The sequence below is a fragment of the Pipistrellus hanaki genome (genome assembly GCF_964339955.1).
Source record: "Pipistrellus hanaki genome assembly, chromosome: 2".
Lineage (NCBI taxonomy): Eukaryota > Metazoa > Chordata > Mammalia > Chiroptera > Vespertilionidae > Pipistrellus > Pipistrellus hanaki.
Window position 1 is genome coordinate 38,586,834 of NC_140504.1, and position 27,548 is coordinate 38,614,381.

The following is a 27,548-nucleotide window of genomic DNA, read 5'->3' on the forward strand; positions in this document are numbered from 1 at the left end:
TCGACACTCAACCACTGAGCCACACCAACCGAGCTGATTTTACTCTCTTGACCATATTTGAGGAAACAATTTTACTTTACCTATGTCACCCCTCCTCAAGGCAGCACAACTCAGTGCTCAGTGCCAAGAGAGACCTACTCAGCCCTGATTTCTCCCATGAGAGAACGTGAGTAGGTAAGTGAACACCCCGCTTCTGCAGCTATGCCAGATGCTGCCAGAGAGACCCAGTGCTTTCTCCCCATCCAGAATGCTAAGAAGTGCTGTGTGATGGGAGTGAGGGGCAGTAACCGCTAGAACAGTAGACAGGGCTCTTAGAGAGAATCAAGGAGCCAGAGATCCTACTAACTGTGTCATGGACTCCACCAGGAATCACACTCATGATCTGCTTGGGATGCCTTACCTGTGGATTCACCAACTTTCCCACAGGCGTCCCCAATGTCCCCTGTGCCTCACCTACACATACTGCCATCCCATGGCTGGCTCCCGGGTATGACTTAGAAAGTAGCAAAAGTAAGCCTTTGCAGACAACTAGCGAGCACAAAGAGAAAGTTGGCCCAACTCCAGAGGATTCATAAAAAACAAACAAAGTTAAGTGTTCGGCACCACCCTAGAGAAAGCAAACAGGAGGCTGTCAGCACCCAACCTTGCTTTGTATGCAATCTTTTTTTAAAAACTGAATTTATGTGGTGACATTGATTAATGAAATTATACAAGTTCCTGGTGTAAAGTTCTACAATACATCATGTGTATATTGTATTGTGTGTTTATCACCCCAAGTCAAGTTGCATGCAATCTTAATCCACCCATCCCCAACCCTAACCCTAACCCACCCTGCCCCCCCCCCACACACAGACATACACACACACACACACACACACACACACACACACACAGAAAAAGAAGTGTGGAACTGGCATATTCTTAGAATAGGTTGAAGAAAGCCTCAGAATCCCTAACAGGGCTAACAAAAGGTATTTCTTTCCCAGCGCCAGTAAGTAAAGACTGAAGGAGGTGATTGCTTCTTCAAATACAAAGACAGCAATGTAAGACTTCAAAAAACAAGAAAACATGATATCAAAGGAACTCAGTGACTTTCCTGATAAAGAATTCAAAATAGCCGAAACTGGTTTTGCTCAGTAGATAGAGCGCTGGCCTGTGGACTGAAAGGTCCCGGGTTCGATTCTAGTCAAAAACATGTACTTGGTTGCAGGCACATCCCCAGTAGGGGGTGTGCAGGAGGCAACTGATAGATGATTCTCTCTCATCGATGTTTCTAACTCTCTATCCCTCTCTCTTCCTCTCTGTAAAAAATCAATAAAATATATATATTTTTAAAATAATTCAAAATATCTGTTTTAAGGAAGCTCAGTGTGCAGGCTCCCCCTCTCAGAAGCACACCCATGCCTTTCTTCTCTCACAAGCACGCATCTCCTAAACTCTAAGGGTCCCCATGAGACTTTCAACCAGGGGAGCAATGGTCAGTGGCAGCATGTCCTAGGCTAATCCCCTGACCCTGTCTCCAAGACCCTTTTTCTTCAACTTTTCAGTGAGCTAAAGGAGCCTCACCTAGGTTCTCTCCTGTTTTTTCTTCTATTCTACACCCTTCCTTTAATAAACATAATCTCAAAATAAAAAAGGAAAAAGGAAGTTCAGTGAACTACAAAAAAAAAATAATAATAATTCAACATAATCAGGAAAACAATACATTAACAAAATGAGAAGTTTAACAGAATGATAAAAATCATAAAAGAGGACCAAACAGAAATTCTAGAGGTAAAGAATACAATTAATGAAATGAAAAGAAAAACATAATAGAAAGCATCAACAGCAGACTCGATAAGCCAAAAGAATCTGTTAAGTAGAAGACAGGTCCTTTGAAATTATCCTGAGGATAACGACAACAAAAAAAAGAATAAAAAAGAGTGAATAAAACCTAGAGGAGCCAAAACCGGTTTGGCTCAGGGGTTGAGCATCTGTCTGTGGACTGAAAGGTCCCAGGTTCGATTCCAGTCAAGGGCATGTACATTGGTTGCGGGCACATCCCCGCTAGGGGGTATGCAAGAGGCAGCTGGTCGATGATTCTCTCTCATCGAGTTTCTAGCTCTCTATCTCCTCTCTCCCTTCCTCTCTGTAAAAAAATCAATAAAATATATATATTTTTTTAAAACCTAGTGGAACTATGGGACACCATTAAAAGAAACATTATATGCATTATGTCATTCCAAAAGAAGAGAGGAATAAAGGGACTGAAAACTTATTTAAATAAATAATGATTAAGAACTTATAAAATCTTGGGGGAATTTTAGACATCCAAGTTCATAAAGATCATAGGTCCTCAATGTATTTAAACTCAAAAAAATCTTATCTAAAACATATTATAATAAACATTCTAAATTTAAACACAAAGATATAAATTTAAAAGCAGCAAGATAAAAAAATTCCTCAGGTACAAGGAAATTTCCATAGGCTATTAATGGATTTCTTAGCAGAGAGCCTGAGAGGCAAAGAGAGAGAGGGATAATATATTCAAAGTACTAAAAGAAAAAACACTGCCAACCAATAATACTTTACCCATCAAAGCTGTCCTTCAGAAATAAAGGCAAGAAAAATACTTCTCCAGATAATGAAAAGCTGAGTGAGTTCACCACCTCTAGAACATCCTTACAAAACAAGATGATGAGCTCTAACGGGTTTGGCTCAGTGGATAGAGTCAGCCTGTGGACTCAAGGGTCCCAGGTTTGATTTCGATCAAGGGCATGTACCTTGGTTGCAGGCACATACCCAATAGGGAGTGTGCAGGAGGCAGCTGATTGATGTTTCTCTCTCACTGATGTTTCTAACTCTCTATCCCTCTACCTTCCTCTCTGTAAAAAAATCAGCTGAAACCGCTTGGCTCAGTGGATAGAGCGTCAGCCTGCGGACTGAAGGGTCCCAGTTCAATTCCAATCAAGGGCATGTACCTTGGTTGTGGGCACAACCCCGGTAGAGGGTGTGCAAGAAGCAGCTGACCTATGATTCTCTCTCATCGATGTTTTTAACTCTGTATCCCTCTCTCTTCCTCCTGTAAAAAATCAATAAAAATATATATATTTTTTAAATCAATAAAATATTTTTTTAAAGATGAAAGGAGTTATTCAAGTTAAATTGAAAGGATGCTATTAGTAATATGAAAATATACAGCATGCTAATGAAAGTAAATATGTAGTCAAATTTACATTACTCTAATAGTAAACTAAGGTGGTGTGTTAATAACTTAACTATAGTATAAATGTTAAAGGACAAAAGTGTTAAAAATAACCATAGCTATAATAATTTTTAATGGATATATTATATCAAAAGATGTAGATTGTGACATCAAAAACATAAAGTGTGCCAGGGGTAAGTAAAAGAGTGGAGTTTTTATATGTGATCAAAGTTAAGTGGTTATCAGCTTCAAATGGACTGTTATATCTTTAGGATGTTTATGTAAGGCTCATAGTAACCACAAAGCAAAAATCTACAGTAGATACACAAAAAAATTTAAAAAGAGAGAGAATCAAAGAATATCACTATAAAAATGATTAATTCTCAAAGGAAGACAGCAATAAAGAAAGAAAGGAACAAGGAAATAAAGCAGCCAGGAAACAATAAGATGGCATTAGTAAGTCCTTACCTATAAACAACTCCTTTAAATGTAAATTAATTAAACTATCCAATAAAAAGGCGTAGAATGCCTGAATTGTTTTTTAAAAAACAAAACCAACATTCAACTTCAGTCGTGCACCACTTGATGATGGAATATTCTGAGAAATATATGGGTAGGTGATTTTTGTCATTGTGTGAATATCACAGAGTGCACTTACACAAACCTAGATAGTATAGCCTGCTATACACTAGGCTATATGGTGCGGCTCTTTGGCCTCTTGAGTGTGGCTCTTCCACATAATACCACGACTGAGCAAGTCTATTTTGAAGAAGTGGCATTAGAAGAAGTTTAAGTTTAAGTTTAAAAAATTTGGCTCTCAAAAGAAATTTCAATGGTTGTTCTGTTGATATTTGGCTCTGGTAACTAATGAGTTTGCTGACCACTGGTATAGCCTATTGCTTCTAGGCTACAAGCCCATTAAGCATGTTACTGTACAAAACAACACAAGATTAAATCAAGCACAAGAGAAAATTATACAATACAATCCTGAAAAGCCAAAGGACTGAAAAAAAATGTCAAAAAATAACTTAAAACAAATGAATATGGAAACAAAACATACCAAACTGTAAGGGATGCAGCAGCGGCAGTTCTTAGAGGGAAGATTTGAACTTCATGTAAAAGAGCACGTCCCAGCACTCTCCACAAATTTAAATATTTTTAAATTTTAATTGTTGACCAGAGTTTGGAAATAAATACACCCAGATATTGCCTTTGCATTTCAAATTGATTTTATTTTTCTCAGCACAGACTGGCAGGCTACAAAGCTCTTTACACTTTGACCTAATTATTTCACTTCTAGGAATACTAGAGGCCCAGAGCACCAAATTGTGCACAGGTAGGGTCCCTAGGCATAGCCTGCAATCAGGGCCCTCGTCCGCCCACTCATCAGTCCCAGTCCCGCCACCCACCCTAGCTCCCCATGGTTCCCCATTGGCCATCCATCAATTAAAGCCTGCAAGCTGAGGGGAAGGGACCGAAAGGTAATCAATGCACCTCATAGGAACTGGTCGACCAGACGTTCTGGTCATTATGCCATTATGGTTGCTGGCCTTTTATTATATAGGATAGCACCAAGGAAATTTACATTCTGGGCAAAAGCTTTTATGGTGGCGCTGTTTTGAATAGCTTAAGCAAACAAACCTTAGAAACAACAAAACCTATAGCTACAGAAAATAATCAAACTAAGATATTTTAGCATGCTGGAATACTATGTACAACAATATTTATAATTTTAACCATCTTTTGAGCACTTGCAATGTGTAAAGTATTGTGCTGGGTGTCTTAAATAGTCTATTTTGCATTTGCATTTCATCACTTAATAATCTCTAACTTAGGTAGATATTTACAGATGGAAAAATTAAAGCTCAGAGAGGTTCTGTCATGGACTCAAGTTTGTAAGTAATAGCAGCAGACAGACAACTGAGGTCTGTCTGCATACAAGACCTTTCAAAAACCTTTTCCACTCTATCCTGGAGTGGGAGGATCTAAATAGGACAAACCCCAAAGTTTGCAGAAAAAGTCAGAAAATAAAACTTTGAGACCAAAGGATGATATCCTCAAAATAAAATTATTTATTACTGGCCAACTATAGAGATCTTCCCAAGAAGTATTTTTGTTGATGTAATACCGTTTTCAAAAATGTAATGCACCCTCTCGGCCATCTCACCAAACCCTTTCTTTGCACCTTCTTTCTGTTTCCTTGGCACCCTTGCCAGAAACCCTTCTTCTTCTATCTGATCCTCCCAGTCTCCTGCCTCCCCCCATCCCTTCTACCCATCCCCCAGGCCTTTCCTCCAAAGAGGCAGATCTCTCTGTTGTGGAAGGGGCTGGGCACATCTCTCCAGAGCTGGGGAAGTGAATTCAGAACTGATGCAACTAGTGGTCCTGAGAGTTGAACAGGGCAGAACAATACTGAAGGGAGTGGCTGGGGCCACTCCAGGCGGCCAGACACTCTGACTCAGTCTCCCTTCCCCAGTCACAGGGACTGAAGTCCCACAGAGGAGCCACACTAGGGGAAACCAGAGGGATGTTTCATAATAGATATGTTTTTCCTATTGAAGTAAAATAAATATGTAGTTTCAATTGTTTTTATTTTACAAATTCTGAGATAAATACAGGAATATCAATATTGCCATTTTGCAGTCATTAACCTATAAATGTGTTGCTGATTAATTTAATTGCTTCATCAATTCCTACAAAGGGGCTTGGGATGTCTTCATTATATGGAAGGCATTAATTTAAAATGCAACTGTTGAAAAAATAAAAATAGAATAAAATAAAACTGATAGAGAGGAGCTATAGGTTTTTTAAAACAATGTCATGTCTGCCCAGTTGGCATGGCTCAGTGTTTGAGTATTGACCTATGAACCAGGAGTTCACTGTTTGATTCCTGTTGTGGGTTTGATCCCCAGCCCCAGTGTGAGGTGTGCAGGAGGCAGCTGATCAATGAATCTCTCATCACTGATGTTTTTATCTCTCCCTCTCCCTTCCTCTCTGAGATCCATAAAAATACATTCTTTTTAAAGAAGAAGAAGAAAAAGGTGTCATGTCTAACAATCAGGAAAAGCTTCAGGTACAGAATACTTCAGTGACTGAAAATGAAAGAGGAGGGGGAAAAAATCTACCTGCGTTTACAAAGGACTGTCCACAGGAGAGACACAGGACTTAATGAATTCTGCTCCCTAGAAAAGTGCACCTTACAGTGGAGAAATTCTCCATACTCCGACATAGCCAGATGAAGCAATGGGCACACACACACACACACACACACACACACACACACACACACTGGACTGAACTCAAGAGGTACAAGCAGGAAATGGCTTTGCTATCTCCCACTGTCCTTTAATATTCCTTGCTGGATCTATTTTTTAGTCCCTGGACAACATATCAGGAAGAGCTTAAAGTTTTTCAGGTTCTATTCACAAGGTTATCTGAATAGTCTCACTTGGGAACCTTTTGAAAAGTCCTCCCCTCCAAAACCGGTTTGGTTCAGTGGATAGAGCATCGGCCTGCGGACTGAAGGGTCCCAGGTTCGATTCCGATCAAGGGCATGTACCTTGGTTGCGGGCACATCCCCAGTAGAAAGTGTGCAAGAAGCAGCTGATCGATGATTCTCTCATCAATGTTTCTGACTCTCTATCCCTCTCTCTTCCTCTCTGTAAAAAAATCAATAAAATATATATTAAAAAAATTAAATAAAATAAAGTCTACCTCATGTTAAACAAAAAATACCTCACATCTCATTCAATACTTCTCCTTACCACCCAGGCTTGGCCTGTAGCTGGGGATCAACATTGGGCAAGAAGGTCTGTGTAGTCTGCAATTTCACTCTCCACCTCCTCCATCTCGTCTTCTGCCTTTTCCAGGACTGGGTTAAAAAGGCAAAGGTCTCTTAACTTAGGCTGGTACCGTTTGTGGTCTTCCATGACTAACTTAGTTGGCTGAGGTTGAAATACTAGATCTGTAGAGGGGAAGCATTTGTGGATTCCTCGGAGACCCAGGTGGCACCTTTGTAGAGCATGGCTCCCCAGGGCAGATGATGTACTCTTTGCCTATCGTGCTGTTCTCCACCCCTCAGCTCCTGACCTCTGGGGTTAACCACCGCCTCCTCATACTGTTGGAGTCCAGGCAGATAGCCCTCTGAGGCAGGGGCCCATCAAGTCCACTGCCCACTGCCCACCACAGAGTTCTCTTGACCAGGGAACACTCAAACATAAATAAATAGATAAACAAACTAAATAAACAAATACATGCAAACATACATACATACCATTGACTTGTACATATTAAATAGGTGAATTGTACAGTATGTGAACCATGTATCAATAAAAATGTTTCTTTAAAGACCCCTGGAGTGGTTTTATTAATATTAGATAAAGTGACTTCAGAATTTTAGAAAGGGATAAAGAGGCACATTTCTCAATAATAAAGTGACTACTTCATCAAAAATATATAATAATCCTTCATGTGTCTGCACTAAATAATGTAGTTTCAAAATTCATGAAGCAAACCTGAAAGGATAAAGATAAATCCATAATTATTTTAAAGATATGAATACTTCTTACTCAATAATTTACAGTATAAGTAGACCCCAAAAATCAGTTAAGACCCCAAAAATCAAATATTTGAACAACAGTATTAATCAACTTAACCTAAATAATATTTTAGAATGCACCACTCAACAACAGAAGCTATCTTCTTTCCAAATGTACGTAAAGTGATCACCAAGATAGACCATATGTTGGTATTTCAAAGAAGAATGGGACCATTATTGTTTTGAATTCTGTTTTTAATGCTGATCAAGCATTCTAACCAGACATTGAGTCTTAAGTCCCTGCTCCGTTTCTATCAAACTGGTTTCTGCCCTGCTCTCCATACACCAGAGGGGGAACCAAGCTGCTGAGGTCCAGTCCCTGTACCTACAGCTTCTGCAATGTTCTCTTATCTTCCAGGCACTGAATTCCTAGAGTTATCTGGCCACTGGTCACAAGAACTTACTCCCTTCCCCTGCCCCACCATCATGAGTGCCTAGGCTCTGGTTCCAGCTACCCAGGAATGGCTCATGCATTCATTAAAAATAATTATTAATTAATTAATTAATTAATTAATTGATTGATTGATTAAGCACCTACTATGTACCAGGCATTGGGGTAGGTGCTGGTAAGTACCAGACAAAGTTACTTTCCCAAAGTAGTTACAATCTAGTGGGGGTATAGAAAAGTAGCAATACGATTACAGAACACTCTGCAAGCAAGTCCAGGGAGATCTGAAAGCACCGATGATGGATACCTGATTTGTACTTCAGGTGTCAGAAAGACTTTCTAGAAGTAATCAAGTCAAGGCTGAGACCTGAAAGCGGGGTGGGAATTAACCAGAAGGACAGGAAGAATAGTACAATGTTCTTGGCCAACAGTTTCAAAGTGTGTTTCCAGACCAGCAGCAGCAGCAACAGCAGCAGCCACTGATAACGTGTTAGAGATGCAAGTTCACAGCTCCTTCCCCAACCTACAGAACCAGAAATTCCAGGTGTGGGACCCAGCAATATTGTTTTAACGACCCTCCAGTTGATTCTGAGGCATGGTAACGTTTGAGAATCTCTGCTCTAGGCTGAGGAACAACATGTGCAAAGGCCTGGAGAGACTGTGGCTTCCTTCACCCAGAAGTCACACTCATTGATCATGAGAATGATGATGTCAGTGCTCATTTGCTATGACAACACCACGCTTAGACCAGTATTTTACTGCATAACAGTAAAATAGGTTAGAGGACTACCACCTGCTAAGTACATAGTACACACTAAGCCCTATGCTTCACATAGTTCCTTTTAACTAATTTCCCCTGTATCCCTGTTAACGTGTCCATTTCACAGATATGAAACATGAGGTTCATATATATTAGGGAATTTTGCCCAACCTCATTCAGCCAGTAAGTACCAGAACTAAAATTTGAAACCAGTTCTCTCTGAGTCCAAAACACAAAGATTTTTCTACACCAGCCCACTGCTTCCAGGAAAAATATTTCAAAATTAAGAGATTAGGACAAGACCAGAATGTGGCTAGACTCTTGAATGGACAGGATAGGGTGAAGAAGGAAATCTCAGTTTCTCCCCATGTCCCCTCCTCCCAGACTCTGCTCCACAGAGAGATGACCAACCGGCAAAAAGCAAAGAGACCAAGCTCTTCCATTCCAGACTGAAATGGGCGTGAGGGACCCAAGTTCAGGGTTTCTCAGTTAAAAAGCCTAATCAGCTGAAACCAGTTTAGCGCAGTGGGCATCGGTCTGTGGACTGAAGGGTCCCCGGTTTGATTCCTGTCAAGGGCATGTACATTGGTTGTGGGCACATCCCCAGTGGAGGGTGTTCAGGAGACAGTTGGTCGATGTTTCTCTCTCATCGATGTTTCTAGCTCTCTATCCCTCTCCCTTCCTCTCTATAAAAAAATCAATAAAATATATATTTTTTTAAATAAAAAGTCTAATCCAAGTCTATGTTTCATGTTGAAGGCTTATCCTTATGCAAATTGACCATCACTCCAACACACAAGATGGCCACCCCCATGTGGTCAAAGATGGCCACCTCCATGTGCACACAAGATGGCTGCCACAAGATGGCCAGCAGGGGAGGGCAGTTGGAAAGGACCAGGCCTGCAAGGGAGGGCAGTTAGGGGCAACCAGGCCTGCAGGGGAGGGAAGTTAGGGGGACCAGGCTGACAGGGGAGGACAGTTAGGGGCAACAAGGCCTGCAGGGGAGGGCAGTTAGGGGTGACTGGGCCAGCAGGGGAGGGCAGTTGGGGGGAAGCAGGCCTGCAGGGGAGGGCAGGTGGGGGGGGGGTTTGACCAGGCTGGCAGGGGAAGGCAATTAGGAGCAATCGGGCCAGCAAGGGAGCAGTTAGGCATTGATCAGGCTGGCAGGGGAGTGGTTAGGGCAGTGTTTCCCAGCCTTCTCTCATGATGAGAATCACCTGGTGGAGTTGTTAAAACACAGATTCCTGAATCCCAACTAAGAAGTGCTAAACTAGGATTTTTGAGAACATATAGGTAAAATTGCATACCTAACTTAGTGCTCTGTATATAACATCTGTCTTAGAGCACTAGTTAAGTATACAATTTTACCTATATGTTCCCAAAAATCCTAGTTTAGCACTTCTTAGTTGGGATTCAGGAATCTGTGTTTTAACAACTCCACCAGGTGATTCTCATCATGAGAGAAGGTTGGGAAACACTGGGTTAGGGGATGAGCAGGGCAGGCAGGTAAAAACAGTTAGGGGCAATCAGGCAGCCAGGCATGTGAGCAGATAGGTACCAGCAGTCCTGGATTGTGAGAGGGCAGTAGGACTTCCCTCGAGGGGGTCCCAGATTGAAGAGGGTGCAGACTAGGCTGAGGGACACACACACACACACACACACACACACACGCACGAATTTCATGCACAGGGCCTCTAGTCAGAAATAAATGGTATAATTATCTAGAAAGCAATTTGATCAATTATGTAGTAAGAGCCTTATGCTTTTAGACACTAATCTAACCTCATCTATAAACAAAGTGCAATCATGAGAATAGTCCCAATATATTATTAAGAAAAAAGGTTGGCCCTAGCTCGTTTGGCTCAGTGGACTGAAGGGTCCTGGGCTCAATTTCGGTCAAGGGCACATCCCTGGATTACGGGCTCCATCCCCAGTGGGGAAGTGTGCAGGAGGCAGCCAATCAATGATTCTCTCTCATCTTTGATGTTTCTCTCTCCCTCTCCACTCCTCTCTGAAATCAATGAAAAATATATGTATATTTTTTAAAAGGTTGAATAAAAAATTATATATGTAGTGTGATTTCAATCATGTTTAAAGTCCTTGATAAAGAAAAGTAAAAGACAATATACCAAAATGTTAAAATGGTTTCTTCCCCAACTAATGCAAAGTAACTTAAATTTAAGAGAAAGATTTATGTACCAAGATGTTCTTTACTGCATTTTATTTATTTATTTATTATTTATTTATTTATTTATTTATTTTTAAAATGTATTTTATTGATTTTGTACAGAGAGGAAGGAAGAGAGATAGAGAGTTAGAAACATCGATGAGAGAGAGAGAGAGTCATCGACCAGCTGCCTCTTGCACACCCCCTACTGGGGATGTCCCCGCAATCAAGGTACATGCCCTTGACCGGAATCGAACCCAGGACCTTTCAGTCCCCAAGCCAACGCTCTATCCATTGAGCCAAACCGGTTTCGGCTCTTTACTGCATTTTAACAGCAAACCCCTAAAGCAATGTAAATATCCAATATTTTTAAAAATGAAAACAAATTAGGGTTCAATCATATGATACAATATTTAGCAATAATCAAAAGTGAAATTTTTAAAAGTATTTTTGTCAAGACCTTGGCTCCTGCCTGCACCCAAATGCCTCCAGAAGCAGGGCCTCGGCTAGACATCTTTCCAAAATGATGGTGAGAGACAGGTCCACAGAGGACAGAAATGGGCTCAGTGGGGCTTCCTGGAAAATGAGTTATGAGTTCAAGTTATACCTTTCCTCTCTCAGGAATTTACCCTGCTGTGGCTGGGATTAAATACAGATCCAACCGAAACCGGTTTGGCTCAGTGGATAGAGCGTAGGCCTGAGGACTGGAGGGTCCCAGGTTCAATTCTGGTCAAGGGCTTGTACCTTGGTTGTGGGCACATCCCCAGTAGGAGGTGTGCAAGAGGCAGCTGGTCGATGACTCTCTCTCATCGATGTTTCTAACTCTCTATCTCTCTCCCTTCCTCTCTGTAAAAACATCAATAAAATATATTTTTAAAAATATATATATTTTTAAAAATACAGATACAACAAATCACAGATTAAGTTGCATTTAAACAGAAAGAAATTCTATTTACATCTCACTTCCTGACTACTTACCCTCTAGCACCCTGCACATCCTAGATAGTGTGTTTCCTGGTAGAGCTGTGACTGATTCACCTCTGAGTCCCTAAGGAGGACAGCACCATTGTTCTCATTGCTCTCGGTCATGATTTTCAGTGGCTGCCCTTTTTTCTGCAGCTGAGGTCAGCCAGCTGCCAGCTCACAGACCAAACCCAGCCCTCCATCTGCTTTGTAGGTCAAGTTTTAAAGGAACGAGCACACACACACACACACAGCATTTTTGAGACCATGAAAATAGTCCTAATATATATATTAAGGAAAAAAGATGGGATGGAAATTATATATACCGTGTGATTCCAAACATGTTTAAAATGCTTCATAAAAAGACTAGAAGGGAATGTACCGAAAAGTGAAAATAGCTTCTCCCTTGTCTTATATGGCCATCCTGTTATAATGGTGCCCGTTCCACGGATGAGGGTGCAGATTGATGGCCTCTGGAGCGTGCAATTGAGGGTGGCTTATTCCTTTTCTATAATTCTACGCCTGTCCCTATCCCAGGAGGTGGGAGGAAGGGTCCTAAAGGAAAAATCCAAAAACAATCCCTGAGGCTCCAATGAATCCCATCTGTACAGACGGACTGCCATCTGTCAAGGACCTCTGGGGCAGTGAGGACACAGGTGCAGCTGTCTATACAATTTAATTTAAGATACAATTTTAAAACCAGAGCCATCCTTGATTAATTAAAATCAATTTCATTCCATTGTAGAAACCCAATCCAAGGCTGCAGAGCAGCTGCCTCGGAGAGAAATTTGGAACTTTCCTGGTGCTATCTCAGCCCCCAGCTTCCATTTCTGCTTTATTCACTCTTCTGGTTCAGAATCTCTTTGTCAACCAGAGGACCCAGCTTCCTTCTGATTATGTACAGATCTGATACCTCTTCAGGCCCACAGCTCCCCCGGGTTCTGTCTGAGCCTCTTGGTGACAGCCCTCAGCCTCCACCCCGCCCCTGACTCCCTGCTCCCTGCCCTTGCGGGCCACCCACTTGGCCAGCACCCTCACAACAGCTCTCAGCCCTGCCCTTAGCACACAGACAGCCACAACATTTTGTGAGGCAAGGTAGCGACCAAGAGGAGGGGTCCGATTTTATTTCTGGTGGCGATTTCAGCAGGAGTTTGAGTGGCTCCTGGTTATAGCTAACAGCCCAGAAACTAGCTCGGGCATTTCGAGGGCTCTCTATTTTTGCTGTTTCTCTGTCTACGCTTGCCACGGCCTCTCTTTTCCCACCAAGCTTTGTTGGTATCATTAAATTTTGTCTCAAATAGAATCCCTGATTCTGAACAGAGTCGAACCCATCAACTGGACCTTAAGTGCCTCCATTTCCCAATGGTTCTTGAATAACGAATGCTTAGGTGCTTATAAATCGAGCAGAGGGAAATGTCTCCAGCAGCACTGCCCGGCTCAGTGCCCCAAATGGCTTTAAACTTGACCTCTCTCTGGGCTGCAGATTCAGACTCTAGAAAAAAAATTTACTCCTGGACAATTCGAGATACCTGACCGATAATTCGGGCCTTAGTCTTTTGACTGACTCCTCCATGAACCTACTAATAAAAATGGGAATGGCTTGTAACCAAACCCCTGTCTTGAAACTTCAGGCAACCTTGTTCCCCTGCCTGCACAGTAGATATTTGCTGCCAGAGCAAAACGTTCATGTACCAGTAATAGAAGCAGGCAGGCTTCCCAAAGTATGCCAGGCATGTGTTTGCAACACTGTCACAAGCAGGGTCAAGAGCATCTGGCCCTGTGTGCTGGTGACCTGGGGGCCTTGCTGTTTTGTAGGCCAGACAGAGAGATCTGGGGCTGGAAGGAAAGGAGATTGCATAATAGTGAGCATGGGTCCTTTTAAAAACCACACTAGGCAAGGGTTTTCTAAAACACTTTTTTAAATTTAAAAAGGGCAGCCCAGCTCAGTAGTTGAGCATCCACCTGTGAATCAGGAGGTCACAGTTCGATTCCCAGTTGGGGTACAGTCAGGGACATGCCCGGGTTGCAGGCTCAATCCCCAGAGTGGGGCGTGCAGGAGGCTGAGTTATTGTTTTTTAAATGTCACATACTTGCTGAAAAAGCATATGTCTACCCTAAACCCCAATTACATTAGTCCCTTGGTCAGGGAACCATGGTTTAAGCTCAATTATGTGACCCCCTGAGTGTGAATATTTTATCTCACTCTTGCTCTCGCTCTCTTTCTATCTTATAAATGCCCACTGGGAAAGATTAAAGAAGTTAGAAACCAGGACCCCAGTGAGTGTTCAGAAAGGCTGGCTTTGTTTTCTGGGTTTCTATATCACTTCATTTCTTCAGGCTTGCATTTCAGATCTAGATAATAGAGGTTGTATGCTTTGTTTTACCTCTTATTTCCTTCCTTACCCCTCCTGCTCATTTTTTAAAAGTTCTTCATTTATTAATCCTCTCATGAAAAATCTGCACAATCCCCAGAGAAAAGCATGAAAAATCTTTAACTCCTTCCGTGTCCAATCTCCAGCTCACTTGTTGCCAGCCCCAGCATTGGCCTCTGCAGTCTCCCTGCTATTTTTCATTCTGTTCTTGAATTCCTTTCTCTGTTTTCCTAAGGTCTTCTTCTCATACAGGCCATGTCTTTCAAGTCTATATTTGGGTTAATTTTTTTCCTTTTTTTTTTTTTTTTTTTTTTTTGAGAGAGCGAAAAAGGGAGAGGGACAGAGAGACAGAAACATCAATGATAAGAGAAACGACAATCGGCTGCCTCCTGCACACCCTCCATTAAGGATCAAGCCCGAAACCTGACAGGGAATCGAACCATGACCTTTTGGTTCATGCATTAATGCTCGATCTCTCTGACTCCATCTTGTTCAAGCCTGCTTTGCTGACAGAGCCTTCAAGTAAACAGCTCCTTGCAGACAAACATGCTAATCATTAGAGGAATTCTGCTTGTGTCTTGAGTTTTACAGAAACAGCCCCTTACCAGAAAGTATCTCGAGGAGATGAGGGAAGTATGTATTGTGTATCGAATATTTGCAGGAACCTCATGACCAGACTCACATCAAGTAGGGTCAACAGACTAAGATCAATCTTTCTCGGACCACTTTGGGTGTCCAGATGTCTACAGTTGTCAATCACCTCTTGACCCTTCCATTTTCCCCTTCCCTTGACATAAAAGAAGCCTGAATTCTGTACTTTCTTAAGCTAGATACGAGGCACTACTAGCTCTCCTATCTTCTTGGTCGGCACCTTCTTGATCAATAAACCCTTCCTTAATTAAAACTCCAATGTTTTGCGTTTTTGGCCTTTTGAACCATCAGGCACATGGACTTTGGACCAGTAAAAAGAGTATCGAGTGAGCTTACTAAAGTGAGAATTCTTGGTCTGGAGATTGGTGTGCCAGCCTCAACAATTTCTTAAGAGACTAAATGGTATCATCCAAGAAGAGGTCTGCAGCAGGTGTTCTTGGACACCCTTTCATACCTTCTGATGGTTACCTGGGAGGGCTGCACTCAAGCCAAAGGGAACCACAGATGGAAGACACACTCTCAGAAACTGCAGCTCCTTGGAGGGAGAGTAGTGCCAGGTGCACCATGGGAAGATCAAGTTGGAATTAGTACCTGCCTCTTAAATGTCGCGAGTGGCAAGAAACTGAAGATAGCCCTAGTTGGTTTGGCTCAGTGGATAGAGCATCAGCCTGCAGACCGAAGGGTCCCAGGTTAGATTCCTGTGAAGGGCATGTATCTCAGTTGCAGGCCCTGGTCAGGGTGCATGCTGGTGGCAAGCAATTGATGTGTTTCTCTCACATTGATGTTTCTCCCTGTCTTTCACTCTTTCTGGAAATCAATGGAAAAATATCCTTGGGTGAGAAAGAGAGAGAGAGAGAGAGAGAGAGAGAGAGAGAGAGAGAGAGAGACTGAAGATGAAGCCAAAGTCTGCTATGACCAGAAGCAGGAATTTTATACAGACTCAGCCATCTGTGGGGTGGAGTGAGCAGCTCTAAGAATAAAAATATAGCTATTTTTTTAAGAAGAAACTTTCCATATGTGCTCATACTTGAGAGGGGTTTGCAACAAGTCATGTTAAAAGGTGTTAAGAGAATCAGGCCCACCTAGAGCAGTCAGGGCAGGAGTACTTTATGACAAAAGACATCAGGTTTCTTCTGAGACCAGAGGGGCCACTTGAATTTTCACTACTGGGGAAGAAATTAAGAAGAAAGGAAGGTAAAATCAGATGTCCTTGGGGCAGAAGAATAAAGAAAAGAGCTGAGTCTGGCCTCACAGTACGGGGAGGATGCAAGTATGCCTCCGCTCCCCGCAATCAGAGCCCAGGGTTCCCAGGGATAACCAGTCACCCTTATCTGCAACGTGTTGGGAGCCAGCAGAGTTGAGGCAAGCAACTCAGTCTTAAGGAAATAGAATTAAGTTCCTTCTAGCAGAAGTTATGCGGTGCCCTGAGGACTTGGCCAGAAGATAAGATAACCTGCAGCTTAACATCTTCCTGCTTAGCATCTTCCTGCCACTTCCCCTTCCTGATCCTCCCCCCCCCCCCCCCCCCCCCAGATAGCCCAGCCTTGGAATGTTGCACCTTGGAATGTCACACCGCCCCTGGCAGTTAGCCAATCCTGTGTTGCCAGTTACCAAAGACCCCCCTGCATAGGCAACCCTGCCCCCCTTTGTTTCTGCTGTATAAATACAGCCATTTCAGAGAATAAAATTCGGAGCTTGATCAGAACCTTGTCTTGCTCCCATTCTTTCGCGTTCCTTGTTTGCCTCATTCTCTTAGGTGGTTCCTGCATACCCCTGTTGTTGTCCTGCAAGCCGGGACAGCAATGAGCAGGGCAAAAAATGGGCACAAACAGGACCTGGAGGCTACTGAGGCACCAACTCCTGGCCTCTCGTGGACGTCCCTCTGTGAAGGACAGTTTCCAGAGCAAAGCCGGGATTGCCACTGCACTCCACCCCCAGACAGGAAGCTCACTTTGTTTCTGTCGCCAAGGAAGAACACCTTGTGGCAGACCGCGCTCCTGAGGGGAGAGCTCAGGGACGGAGAGAGGAGGCTTGCCCTCCACGAAGCAGAAGACGTACCCTCTTCCCCCAGATCTCAAAATGGAAAATTTCCCAGCTATCTCTTTCCTTGTTGAATCCTAACGCTACCCCAAGTTCTAACTGGTCTCGTGGAGCCCATGACGGACTATCTGGGCGGGGTGGGAGTGACCCCCCAGAGGGGCAACTCAAACCTTCCCTGGTAACTCACTACAAAGCCAGGGAGAGTCAGACCTCTGCATCCACAAAGGCTTCGGAGCTGAGTCACTCTTACCTAATGGGAGACTAAGGGAGGGGAGGGAGGGGAGGGCCTCAAGACTGGAGAGGCCCAGGTGCCATGAGCAAATAATGTACTGTGTTTATTCTCCCCTTCACTCAACACTGGGAGGGCTGTTGTGTAACAGACCTGCCGCGATGTTAAATATGTCCGTGGAAGAATATGGTGAGGGGGGTGGGGATCATTTGTTATTTATGAGCTTCTGCTCTCTGAAGGCTGGAACTCTCTGTTTTGAAAGGGGATGAGTGTACAAATGCAAATTACTGAAAAGAGTGTGTGTGTGTGGGGGGGGGGGGGGGGGAGTGTCTAGGAGGAAAATGGCAGGGATCATAGAAAGGGAGAAAAGCCAAGCTGATACTAGAGAGAGGCCCAGAGAGAGGGTGCCTAGTGAGAAAAGAGGGGTGGCTGAAGATGGAGCTGAGGTGAGGGAACAGATGTTTAAAGAGAGTGTTAGTGAGTTTTGTAGTGTAAAATGCCATGTAAATCTCCCTTTGTGGAACCTTCAGTAAAAATCTCCATTCATCAGTGTTTTGCAACTGGGATTTATTGTTGGGGAGAAGCTCGAAGTGCTGGGCCCATACCTGTCAAAGGACCCAGCTGCCTCCAGGGGCTGGGTATAAGCATAATGCCAAATCACAGTCTAAATACTGGAGGTGTGGGGGGCAGGAGTGGTGGGGTGGGGGGCCAACTGGGGGGAAAGGAGACATATGTAATACTTTAAACAATAATAAATACACTGAGTGGCCAGATTATTATGATCTCTGAATGCATAATAATCTGACCACTCAGTGTATATCCTATATAATAAAAGGCTAATATGCAAATTGTCCCCTCGACCAGGAGTTCTACCATCAGGCAGGCTAGCCAACTGCCCATGTCCCCTCCCCCTGGCCAAGCTGGCCAGACCTTACCCATGCACGAATTCATGCACTGGGCCTCAGAGATCATAATAATCTGGCCACTCAGTGTAAATAAATACATAAATACACTGGAGGTGTGCACAGCTTCATGGTAGGTGGGAGAGAAACTCAGAGAAGGCCCCACAGAAGAAGTGGCACCAGAGATGAGCTTTAAAAGAGGACCAACATTTCTGCTGCAATTGTGGACAAGGAAACTTCAAGTGCAAGAGGCCAAAAGCAGAGGCAGGAAAGGCTGGTGTGTTTACAGAGTGATGTTGTCTGCATGGGGAAGAAGAGCCTGCTGGAGAGAGAAAAATAAAAAGAATGGCTGGAGGGACTATGGATGCTTGGCAGCCTTAAACCTTAGAGACTGTTACGGATGCTCTGGAGAGCAAAACGAGGGCTGCTGTGTGCTCTCTGTAAGAAGACAGTCTTTGGAACAATGCTGTATATCCCCAAAAGGAAAGGTTCCCCCCTCTCCAACTTTCTGCCTCTTCACATGACCAGGCCAACCTGGATTGTAAACACTGCATACAATAAGTCACATTACATTACAGAATAATCTCACTCCGTTTCAGAAGATTCCCCCTAGACTTGAGAGCTCTGCTTATGTTCCAGCCCCAGCTGAAAAAGAAAAAAATAGAAAAAAGAAAAAAAGGCTGCTACCTGGCCATGCTCACTGGTGTGGAGTACGCATACCTTCCAAGGCCCTTCACCAATCCTGAAACCACTCAAACTCTGGCGCCTGAGGAGCTCTCATGTCCACCAGCAGTCCTCTGCCCGTGTCCAGGGCTGCCTGTCCCATTGTCCCCTCCCTCACTTCCTCTCTCAAATGACTATCCTGTACCTATCTGCCCCAAGAGAGGAGGCATTCTGAGGAGGACATCATACAGCTGAGCCCAAGTGGATCCCAGGGTCTTGGTGGCACTGCATTTTTTTTTTTTTTTCAGGCGCTTTTAAACTCAAGAAGTAGAAACCATTCCATCCGTGACTAGATACACAGTGGACACCTACGAGGTGAGCTATGATATAAAATGACTCCTGACCTGAGGGGGTACTCAGCTGGTAAAGGCGTGTAAATAAACATGGGCAATTAGTGGAAAGACTGCTGGGAAGGAGATAAAGATGGGTTGCTGTGGGAAGACAGAGGAGAGAGACCTAGTCCAGAGAAAAATGGGAAGGAAAAGAGGGTGTCCCAAGAGAGACTCACAGGCTGACTCCTAGAAGGAAGAGCAGGAGTTAGTCTAGTGAATGGGGTGAAAGGAAGGAGGGGGCATAGGAGGCGTGGGGAGCAGGATATGAATGGGAATGGCCTGGATACCGAGAGAGTGAGTCCTTTGGGCCACTGTGGGCAGTTTATTAAAGCTGGTGTGTAGGCTGCAGAGACAGACCCTAAGGTGCCTCAGGAAGGACCTGTGTGCACTGCCAGGGAGTTGAGACTTCACCAAGGCAGTGAGGATCCACTAGTTGCCTGCCTATTCCTGGAAAAACAAAAATCCAAATAAGAAAAAAAAAATTTGACTCAGTCATGAATAACTTAATTATTTAATCAGAAATTATAATATTGGAAGGACAGGGGACAGGGATGACAATTACTTACATAGAAAATAGGAATATGGTATATAGAAATAGAGATTAAGTGTCAGAATAGTTCAAATAGTTGCAAATGGTTGCTTTTGGAGAATCAGTAAAGGGAAGGGAGGGAGATGGAGCTGCTATTGCACAACTGACCTTGTAATACATGTTTCTTTGTTAATAAACTATTTAGAAAGAAAATTGTCTACCTACATTAACATAAATACAATTTTTTAAGTGTATGTGTGAATTCCAGCTTCACCATTTAATAACCTGGGCTAAAACTTTATCCTCTCTGCAGTTTATTTTCTTATGGGATAATACTACCTATCTTGCTGAGTTATTATAGGATTAAAGGATATATATAAAGTGCCTAACACTGAGTCTGGAGTTTTGTAGTAACTTAATAAATTGCAGACATTTTCATTTTTAATAAGAGACGGAAAGAAACCTAAAAAGTATTTTTAAGAGGCCTGATCTTCTATTTTATCCTAGAGGCCCAGTGCATGAAATTTGTGCACTTGGTGGGTTAGAGGTCAGTCTGAGAGCTGTCAGGGGATGTCCAACCGCTGGCTTAGGCCCACTCCCCACAGCAGTCAGACATCCTTAGCTCTGTGGGAGCACAATGACCACGAGGGGGCAGCTCCTGCATTGACCATCTGCCCCTGGTGGTCAGTGTGCATCATAGTGACTGTGGTTCTGCCATTTGGTCAATTTGCATATCAGCCTTTTATTATATAGGATACACCTCTGGTCATTGCAACACAATCCTTTATTCAATAAAGGCATGACTGTATTCATATTGAATAGAAGAGAGAGGTTATAATTCTGACATCAGAAACCAAAAGCTAGTTAAATGTTTGAGAGTATATATACCCATCCTTGAAAAAAATATCTGCAGATAATGTCCTTAGCTGAATCTATTTGCCTTGGAAAATAGGGATTTGCAACAACTTTGATTTGCATGTATGTCTAAAATAAAAAGGTAACTCAGATTTACACAGAAAGACAGTTTCCCTGCGCCGTCTAGCGACTAGGGTTCTTGTCCCTTTCACCCTCAGGCCCTCAGATTTCACAATTGGGAACCAAGGGATCAAATTTAAAAGATCTCTAAACCTGGTCGCACAAGGTATCTGCGACTTCATGGAAATGTGCTTTTGCCTTGGACGTGGCAATAAACACACCACTCAGGTTTCTCATGAGAATCCTAAAACGATGCATTTCATTTTAACCTGTTTCTAACTAAAACAAAGTATTCCCCAGTCACCAGCCCCTGTGGCCTGGGTCACCTCACGCACGCTTAGCGGTAGCCCCCGCAGTAGGAACTACATCTCCCAGGGTGCCCCGCGCGTGGGGAGCCCACTCGGATTGGCCCAGGGCCTGTGACGCTCAGTGTTTTGGCCCGGCCGGTCACATGTTTCCTTTGTTGTGAGCTACAGCGGTGGCTGGTGGCTCCAGGAGACTTCAGGGCTGGAAGGAGCGCTGCGCCGCCAGCCGCTAACGGACCGCGGGGGCAGCCGCCGCTCGCCACTGCCGCTGGCCGCCTCCAGCCTTCGCCGAGAGGTACCCGGGGATGACAGCTCCGGGACCGGCCGAAAGGCGAGGAACCGGCCGGCGCCGGGGGCGGAGGGGCGACCGAGGTCACGACCACGGGGGTGTCTGCAGGAGGGAGGCCAGCGGCGCCCGGCCTCTCGGGGGCCAGACACAGGGGCGCCGAGGAGAGATTGCGGTTGGGGCTGCTGGACCCCTGTCTGGGGTGAGGGAGTCTGTGGGGCGTCCCTGGAGAGGTCTTTAGCCCCGATCGGCAACGACAGTCCTGAAAGGAGGGCACCCCAGCCTCCTGGCACTGCCGCCCGGAACCGCGGCGGTGCTGACGCGGGGCGCAGGGGCCGGGCTGGGAGGGACAGGGCCGCCGGGCTGGGGTGAGCAGGTGTCGGCCACCCCGTCGCCTCGGGGGCGGGAGCAGCTGGCGAACGGGGCTGGAGAGAACGGGTCCTGCTGTTGCCGACCGGCTTCGAAGGAAGCGCTGAATGCGAAGGCCTCAAATCAAGCCTTTCCGTTTTTATTGGTTTTTTTTGTTGTTTTTTTTTGGGGGGGGGGGGGGGAGGCGATCACTGTCTGTCGGGGAGGACTTGACGGGGTCAAGGCGGGCTCCCAGAGTAGCCCCACTGAAGCGTTTGCGAAATGTGCTCGGTCCTGTCACCTGACCGCTACCCCCGCCCCAACCCCCTGCAAGCCTTTGTTTACCACGGATCGCGGCGGGGCCCGGGCCGAGAACCCGGCCCCGGAGCCGAGCGACCGTCCCCGGGGAGTCGTGGCGGGAGGGGCTGCGGGCGGGCGTTCCGCCGGCCGAGTCCCCGCCTCACCTCCCCACCTTCCCTCCACTCCGAGGCCCGGTTTCTTAATTTAGTTCCTCCCTTCCCCGCCCCCCGAGACCCGGACTTTCCGTAGGCGGACTGCTAGCGCGGTCGGGATTGGGCGTCAGCGGGCGGCTTGCGGGGCTGGAACCCGGGGGCGCGTTCCGAGCGTTGATTGGCGGCCGGCTGGTCGCTAGGTGGTCGGCCCGGCCCGGCGGCCCCGCCCCGCCCCCGCGAAGGTGACCTGGAGGACGCGCGGGGGCGCGCTCCGCGCTGCGCTTCCCGCTCCTCGCTCCCCGCTCCCCGCACCCCGCTCCCCGCTCCCCGCACCCCGCTCCCCGCACCCCGCTCCCCGCTCCCCGCTCCCGGCTCCCCGCTCCCGGCTCCCGGCTCCCGGCTCCCCGCTCCCCGCTCCCCCTGCAGCCCGGGACCTGCCGCCGGGTCGCTCCGGGCTGGGCCCCGCGGCCGCCGCCCGGTGCTGTGTCCTCGGGGAACCGCAGCCGCGGCCCGCCCTCCAGGACCGCAGAAGTAGGCCTTCTCTGCCACCACGTGGGGCAGGAAGTCTTCTTGCGAATTTGTTCTTGATGGTTTTTGTAAACAGGATTTAACACGTTAAGCGCCAAGCCTGTTTTGTCTTCGGTTCCGTTTTCGCCGATTTAGCCCTGGATATCCGATGTCACCGACCTGCTGGCGGCACCGGTGACTGGCCGGTCCGGACGGAAAGTGCAGTGTCAGTCACCGGTGACCGGCATGGCGCTTAACGTGTTAAATAGCTAAGAAAGGACCCTAAAGCCGCATTTTAGGGTGCCTCAGTCACTCACACACACGCACACACGCACCACGGGCAGGGACTGTACACTAGTTTGATGGATTTTAATGACTAATTTCTCGCACTCTAGAGCAGCTTTTTAAAAATCACGTCTCAGTATTTGCAGCTGCAAACAGTTTAGGTCCAGCAGCTGAGATTGATTTTTTTAAAAATATATTTTATTGATTTTTTTTACAGAGAGGGATAAAGAGAGAAACATCGATCAGCTGCCTCCTGCACACCTCCCACTGGGGATGTGCCTGCAACCAAGGCACATGCCTTTGACTGGAATCGAGCCTGGGACCTTTCAGTCCGCAGGCCGACGCTCTATCCATTGAGCCAAACCAGCTAGGGCTGAGGTTGACTTTATATACATATATATTTTTATTTATTTTATTTATTTATTTATTTTTCCTTTTTTACAGAGAGGAAGAGAGGGATAGAGAGTTAGAAACATCAGTGAGACAGAATCATCGATCAGCTGCCTCTTGCACATCCCCTACTGGGGATGTGCCTGCAACCAAGGTACATTCCCTTGACCAGAATCAAACCTGGGACCCTTCAATACGAAGGCCAACGCTCTATCCACTGAGCCAAACCAGTTTCGGCAGGGTTGATTTTTATTAGGTATGTAAAATAGATTTAAAATCTGCCAAAACTGGTTTGGCTCAGTGGATAGAGTGTTGGCATGCGGACTGGAGGGTTCCAGGTTCGATTCCAGTCAAAGGCATGTGCCTTGGTTGCAGGCACTTCCCCAATGGGAGGTGTGCAGGAGGCAGCTGATTGATGTTTCTAACTCTATCTCTCTCAATTCCTCTCTGTAAAAAATTAATAAAATATATATTTTTAAAAATAGATTTAAAATCTGCCTGCTGTCGACCAAGGTGTAAAATTATAATTCTAAAATATTAGATATCCTTTGAGGATATTCTCCTAAAAGTTAAAGATTCTTCGATACCTCCGTTTAAATTCGTTGTTTTCTTTGGTTGGGGTGGGGTGTTATAGCTCACTTTTCTAGGTATTAATCCCCATGGTAATTCAGAATTTGTGAGAGCGAATTGCAAATATGTTTTTGTTTGTTAATCCTCACCTCAGTATATTTTTTCCATTGTTATTTAGAGAAAGGGGGAAGGGGGGAGAAGTAGGAGGAGCAGAGAGGGGGGGGGTGGGGAGAGTAGGGGGGAGAGAGGAACATCAATGTGAAACAGTAATTGTTTGCCTCCCCCATGCACTGGGATGGGGCCCGAATGAACCTGCAACCCAGGTTCAAGCCCTTGACAGAAATCTGCAACCCACCCTTCCGTGTGAGGATCGTCACTTTCAACCTCAACCACGTAGCCTCGTCAGCCAGGGCAGCAAATGTCTTGTTTTGAAATTATAAGTTACTGTGCCTGTAATAAAATCTACCAAAATGTTCATTTTAGCCATGGTGTGTTGAAGATGCAGTTTTCCTGATCTCATGGGGAGATTCTGGAAATAGTGCTTGGGTTTTATCAGTGTTTTTCCCCCCCCTATAAATCCATAGGAATTGACCAAAAACTTAATACATTTCTGTAGCAGCTTGATTGAGCCATCTCAGTAAAGCAGGACTTGAATATGAACAATTCTCATTGATTATGCATCCTATCTAATAAAATAGTAATATGCAAATTAACCATCACTCCAGCACAAGATGGCTGCTCCCATGTGGTCAAAGATACTGCCCCCATGTGGACACAAGATGGCTGCAGGGGAGGGCAATTGAAAGGGACCAGGCCTGCAAGGGAGGGTAGTTGGGGGCAATCAACCCTGTAGGGGAGAGCAGTTGGGAGGGACCAGACCTGCAGAGGAGGGCAGTTAGGGGCAAACAGGCTGGCAGGGGAGCAGTTTGGCATCAATCAGGCTGTCAGGGGAGTGGTTAGGGGGTGATCAGACTGGCAGGCAGAAGTGGTTAGGGGCAATCAGGAAGACAGGCAAGTGAGTATTTGGGAGCCAGCAGTCCTGGATTATAAGAGGTATGTCCATCTGCCCATTTAGGCCAGATCTATTGTTATTTAGAGAAAATGGGAGAAAGGGAGAAGTAGGAGGTGCAGAGAGAGAATGAGTGAGAGAGAGTAGAAGAGAGGAGGAACATCAACGTGAGACACAATAATTGTTTGCCTCCTCCATGCAAGTTTAGTGATCAGGCTTAAACGGGCAGTCAGACATCCCTGGAGGAGTCCCAGTTTGGAGAGGGTGCAGGCTGGCTGAGGGACACTCCCCACTCCCCCCATGCACGAATTTCATGCTCTAGGCCACATGTGTCAAACACAAGGCCCTCGGGCCAAATCCAGCCCGCCAGGCCTTGCAATGTGGCCCGCACCGCGCTGTCATCACTGCACTCCGCTGTCAGTTTATGACATTGTCAGTTTATGACTGTTCAGTAAACCATTCGGCCCGCGATTTAGGCTGGATTTTAGATTTTGGCCCCTTCTCTGATTGAGTTCGACACCCCTACTCTAGGCTCTAGTTTTAATATATGTTTTAAATAGAAGTGGAGATGACCACCATAAGGAGCAGCTTCTGTGATCCCAAACTGATCTTACATGCACATTCAGGGCTTTTAAAAACCTATCTAAATAAATTTAAAAATGCAAACCTTTTGAAAAAAAATAAAACCACCATTCAAAAGGTTGCTTATCCAGATAAAGCCTGTGTCTTAGTCTCTAAACAGGAAGAAGAAATAGTATTCTGAGTAGAGCTATCAGCTTTAATTCAAACTTTCTTAGCTTTTGTCCACGTTGCTAACTCCTTAATGCTTTTTGCTATTTCTTTAAAAAGTGGCTGAAGTTAATTTTGTATATACTTTTTAAGATCCTATTCTACTAAACACAGTAGCTAAACTGACTTTTTTTTTTTTTTAATTGACCAGTTTGTCACTGCTTAAACTCACATAAGGGCTACAGTTTTTCAGATTTGGGCACATCTAAAAGTTTACTAAATTAGTGTTTAAATTAGGCTTTCAGTTGTTTCTAAAAGTTATTTGTGTCACCTAAGGTAAATAAAAATCACTTGACTTATAAAAGCTTTTATATAGAGAGAGGTCATTTTAAATATTGGATCTCAAATTTGTTCAAGTGACAGAGCATTGATAGTGTCCTTGCAGACTTCAGTAGTTCTAATAAGAGAACAGAAAGCATAATTCTAATCTTATATAATAAAACCCTAATATGCAAATCAGAATGACCAGTCGCTATGATGCACACTGACCACCAGGAGGCAGATGCTTGAGAGGGAGGCAACCAGCCGGGGGGGAGGGGGGAGGGCAGCTAGGATCAGCCAGCAGGCAGAGCCAGGCCACTAGCCAAGGCAGATGCCAGCAGGGGGCCCCTGATTTCCCTGTCCACTGTTTACCCCACAGATGGTCCTGATTGCCAGCCAGGCCTAGGTACCCTACCCTATATATTGGGAACAGTCTTGTAGATTTAAAAATTAAAACCTGGCAAGGCTACTCTTAACACTGAAAAAACAGGATGATGCAGCAATGACATGCATGGACTCTGGCTTGCACATTTTGTGATCAGCCTTTATTCTGATACTTATAACTGACCAAGCCAATTACTTAGCTTCTTTCTCCTTCAGTTTTCCCACCCATAAGATGGGGGAAATGGCACTACTGCCTCAGAAGGATCATGTTATGTACTACTTTTCATAACCAGGACAAAAAAATGTGGCGGTCCATACAACAGCAAGATGCCTTTCACCTGTGTGAAAAGTGTGGTCACTGGTGCATGCAGCATCCTGGATGGCGAGAGGGATGTCTGACTGCCCTTTTAGGTCTGACATCCCATCCCCCGAGGGGCCTCAGATTGCGAGAGAATGCAGGCCCGGATGAGGGACCCCACCACCCCCGTGCACAAATTTCATGCACCGGGCCTCTAGTAGAAAACAAAATTCTAACAGAAACTATAACTATATTGTATATCTATAGGTCTTTCCATTTCAAAATAAAACAATGCATTAAATACCTAAAAGAAATATGTTAGCAAGGTAAAGCCAATGAAATTAAATTTACATGTCAAGTCTGGTGAGAGGCATGAGTAGACGCAATAGGACAGCTTAATACCAGGTATGATGTCTGATGATTAATGATTTGTTTTTCTTCCTTTGAGGAATATTAATAGCCAAAATTTTTAAGGCACGGAAAAGAAACACTGAGTGGAGAAATTCAATTTTTTTATTCTGTAATTTGGAAAAAAATAATAGTATTTTTTTTTTAGTTATAGAATTGTACGGTTTAGTCTGACATTGTCTAAACACTCCTAAATTTTTCATCATCATATGCTTCTTATTTCTTTTTCATTAATCAAAGTCATAATGTATTGAGCATTTGAGGTTCTAGTAAACAAAGGATTATCACTAGTTGCTATAATTCTAGGCAAAGAAATGTAAGGTTTTAGTTTATTTCTGATATCTTAAGTGGGTAAATATGTTCTTGGTGGTTCCATCAGAGATTAGAAACATTGAAAATAGCAGCTTGCAGACTGGACTTTAAATATTTCATTTACAAGACTTG

General features: G+C 44.7%; 1 protein-coding gene across 4 annotated transcripts in view; it reads left to right on the forward strand.

Annotated features, from left to right (window-relative positions):
* The first annotated feature begins 21,256 nt into the window (after positions 1-21,256).
* The window catches only part of KLHL24 (kelch like family member 24), a 42,240-nt gene continuing 35,948 nt past the window's right edge, over positions 21,257-27,548 (forward strand). The window contains exon 1 of one of the 4 annotated variants that reach the window (XM_084874202.1): positions 21,257-21,412. The gene's annotated coding sequence lies outside the window, so the exon portion shown is untranslated. Of the gene's footprint in view, positions 21,449-27,548 lie in introns of all 4 variants that reach the window. The other 3 variants (XM_084874203.1, XM_084874204.1, XM_084874205.1) reach the window with 3 other exon arrangements.